General features: G+C 39.1%; 1 pseudogene; it reads left to right on the top strand.

Annotated features, from left to right (window-relative positions):
- Window positions 1-216: 216 nt before the first annotated feature.
- Window positions 217-971, top strand: LOC126949659 (myosin light polypeptide 6-like; annotated as a pseudogene).
- The last annotated feature ends 2895 nt before the right edge of the window (window positions 972-3866 follow it).

The following is a 3866-nucleotide window of genomic DNA, read 5'->3' as shown; positions in this document are numbered from 1 at the left end:
CTGTGGGTGAAGCAGGTTGATCTGGGGGTAATATTTGGAGTTCATTTTTGAACATGTTAAGTTTGAGTGTATATATATATACATATACACACACATATAATCTATTAGATTTAACTAATTTTAAAATAGTTAAAATATTAATTTTTATTAATATATTTTATATTTTATTAATTTTTAATATATTAAATTTAACTAATATTTAACCATGTATAGATTAGATTAGATAAATATGTGAGACTGGAAGGGAAGGGAAAAATCTAAACTGGAGGTAAATATTTGGGAGTATTTAGACTAAATATGATGTTTAAAACTGTAAGACTGGGCCATTACTCTAGGAAAAGGTGCCACAGAGCTAAGCAGTCAAGGTGTGTGACTTCACTGAGGACCAGACCACAGAATTCAAGGAGGTCTTCTAGCTGTTTGACTGAACAGGTGATGGTAAGATCCTGTACAGTCAGTGTGGGGATGTGATGAGGGTCCTGGGTCAGAACCCCACCGATGCTGAGGTGATTCAAGTCCTGGGGATCCCCAAGAGTCATGAGATGAATGTGAAGGTGCTGGACTTTGGGCACTTCCTGCCCATGCTGCAGGCTGTGGCCAAGGACAGGGACCAGGGCCTATGAGGATTATGTTGAAGGACTTTGTGTATTTGACAAGAAAGGGAAAGGCACCATGATGGGCACTGAAATCTCTCAAGTCCTTGTCACACTGGGTGAGAAGATGATAGAAGTAGAGATGCTAGTGCAGGGCATGAGGACAGCCATGGTTGCATCAACTGTGAAGAGCTTGTTCGTGGGGTGCCACATGGCTAAGGACCTTCTCAGTCTCCCCAGAGCCCGTGCCTTTCCCTGTGGGAGACTTTGTGTCTAGCCTGAAGGCTTTCTAGGCTCTCTTGTCATAGCACCTTTCCTATCTTGTCTCTTTTGGATAATGTTTGGTCCACTTTTACCAAATAAACTTGCTCTCTCTGTGCCCCCCGACAAATAAATGAAACTATAAGACTGGTAAAGATTACTAAGGAAGTGGGTATAGATAGCAAAGAGATGTCCATGACTAAAACTTGGGGACTACTGATGTTAACAGGTTGGAGCGCCAGTGAGGTATATGGAAATAAAAAGATCATGATATCCTGGAGGCCATGTAAAGAAACTGTTTCCAGGAAAAGGGATCGACCAACTTTGTCAAATGATGCTGATCGCTCAAGCAAAATGTGACCTAAGAATTGACCTTTGAATTCTGAAATATACAAGTCATGGGCAACTTTGGAAAGAGCAGTTTTAGAGAGAATGCTCTGGAAAAGCTAGGTTGGAGTTGGAGCAATAGATTTGGGAGGAGAGTAATTGGAGAAAAATTGGGGAGGAATACTGGAGTGGTTTTCTCGAATAGAAGAGAGGGGATGCGATCTCTTGAGGCTTAGCCTTAAACAGGAACTGTTAAAATCCTCAAGAAGATAATCAGGAAAGCTTATATAAAAACAAAGTCATTTATTATTAATCTCCCCAGCGAGGGAAAACCTCATTAAGAACAGAGCATCAACAATGTACACAAAAGGAAAGTTACACAGGGTGTGTTTTTTTTTTTTTTTTTTTTGTTTTTTTCTTTTTTTTTTACAGTACTAGATCTGGTGTTAGGATTATAAATTGGGTGATTTCTCTGGGATGTCTTTTGGAAATGGGGAATGAATTGGGCTAAATGGGTAGGGGGCAGTCATTTTTAATTGGCTTGGGAGAACAGAGCAGGGCATGCAGTGTTTCTTCGTTCTCTTTTCATCTGAATTCCGAAACTTGTAGTCTTCTCTTTCCAGACCATGTTGTGGTGTGTTCTTGCTTGTTCTGCAGGATTGGTAATTTTCTGATAGATAGGATTGTTAGTTTGACTTCCATTTCTCAGACTGTTTTTTGATCATTCTCTGGTGGAGGCTCTGTGATTGATAATTTTGGTGATCTATCCAGATCTACATTTTTGTTTGTATGTCTTTTGTCATATTGATAGTCATTTCAGTTTCAACAAATGCTATTCTTTCTTGTTGCTTCTGCTACATAATTGCTTGTTGAATCATTTGATGAGACAGTGAATGCATGGCAGCCTTTAAGGTAGAGATCACATATTTGAATACAGCACAGTTTGTAATTCACTTTTAAGCCTGGAACAAAACAAGTCCAATTAAAACAAGAGAACAGATCCCATTCCCAATCTAGAAAGCTCACAGGATGAGATATGACTATGTTAGCCAAATCACCTAAACTTTTGATTTGTTTACTATTCCTTAGAGTAATATTAAAGATTCCAAAATGGTCTGTAGAGATGTAAATTCAAAGTCTTTCCTTAAAATGGCACATGTCTGCTTTGAGAGGCTAATAATATATTCAAGCCTATCTTGTTTTGAACCATAACCTGTCCAGTCTCAAAACGTCTCAGATGAGGAGCTCTATGGTCTCAGAGACATTGTCTAGCTCTTCCATCAATCTTTGAACCATTGTGTTGTAGTATTTACCATATTTTTTAGGCCTATAAAACAATTAAGATGCTCGAGGACAGAAGAAAGCAGCACAGAATCTCCCTAGTTGTTAAAGTTTTGAGTCTCCAACTGAGGCTCAGTCTTTATCCTTCTTGAGTTCAGTCATATTTAAACATCTCATCTCTCTCTCTCTTTTTTTTTTTGAGAAGGAGTCTCACTCTGTAGCCCAGGCTGGAGTGCAGTGGCATGATCTTGGCTTACTGCAACCTTTGCCTCCCGGGTTCAAGCAATTCTCCTGCCTCAGCCTCCCAAGTAGCTGGGATTACAGGCATCCGCCACCATGACCAGCTAATTTTTCTTTTTTTATTTTTAGTAGAGATGGGGTTTCACCAAGTTGGCCAGGCTGGTCTCGAACTCTTGACCTCAAGCGATCCACCCACCTCAGCCTCCCAAAGTGCTTGGATTATAGGCGGGAGCCACTGTGCCTGGCCTATTTTTTTAATGAGGGAAAATTCATGTGCCAAATAGAACCAGGTTGATGTCAGAAGCTGTCTGGAAGGCAGGCATGAGTTTGGACATGCCTGTCCAACTTGCAGCTAGTACTCAATGGGCTTTTGTACTGCAATTCTAATGCGTGTCATTGGGGGCAGTTTAATGATCTGTTTTCAGACAAAATATCCCTATGGGATGGTATAATTGTGCCACAGGGGTGTGGTGCCACTCAGAAAAATTGGTTTGGTATCAGAAAGTGAAATCAACAGTAGATCAAAAGTAGATAAACAGGTAGATCTTTAGTACAAGTATTAAGTTGAACTTAGTAGTTAGCCTTTATTGTGGGATCTGTAAAAATGAGTCAGCTTCTACTCGTGCACTATTTATTTCTTTGTCTTTTTCTAAACTCTAATACTGGAAAAATTTGTGAAGGCTACCTCCTATGCAAGGTGTTCTGGTTTTCATAACAAGTGTGATCTGATGATGAGTTTTTGAGTTTTGGTTGTCTGACCTGTTATGGTGTTTGCCATCTAAAAATCTGGGTAGTAGTTGATTTATATTTTCAGGAAACCAACTGGTTTATTAGCACAGACTGATAGTAATAGTCACTAAGTGTTACCCAAAGGAAAGTGTTTATAAACACAATTAGTTTGATTGTGTGATTTAGCCATATCACGAGTGAATTGTAGCTAGATACTGATTCATTCCAAGGAGTGATTAGGGATGCACAGAGTAGTATTAAGGAACGTTATCAATTAAAAGTAACAAATGTGTGTTAGCAATTTAGAAGCTTAAACTAGGAGAAAATAAAGCAAATAGCTAGGAAAATAAACAAAGGGAGCATGCAGGTTAAAAAAAATGGGACATGGGATGTGAGTTTATTTATGGTTTCAGTTATCTGGACCTTGTTCTGTGA

Source organism: Macaca thibetana, chromosome 3 (assembly GCF_024542745.1).
Source record: "Macaca thibetana thibetana isolate TM-01 chromosome 3, ASM2454274v1, whole genome shotgun sequence".
In the NCBI taxonomy this organism is placed as follows: Eukaryota; Metazoa; Chordata; class Mammalia; order Primates; family Cercopithecidae; genus Macaca; species Macaca thibetana.
This window is presented reverse-complemented; position numbering and strand designations above follow the sequence as displayed.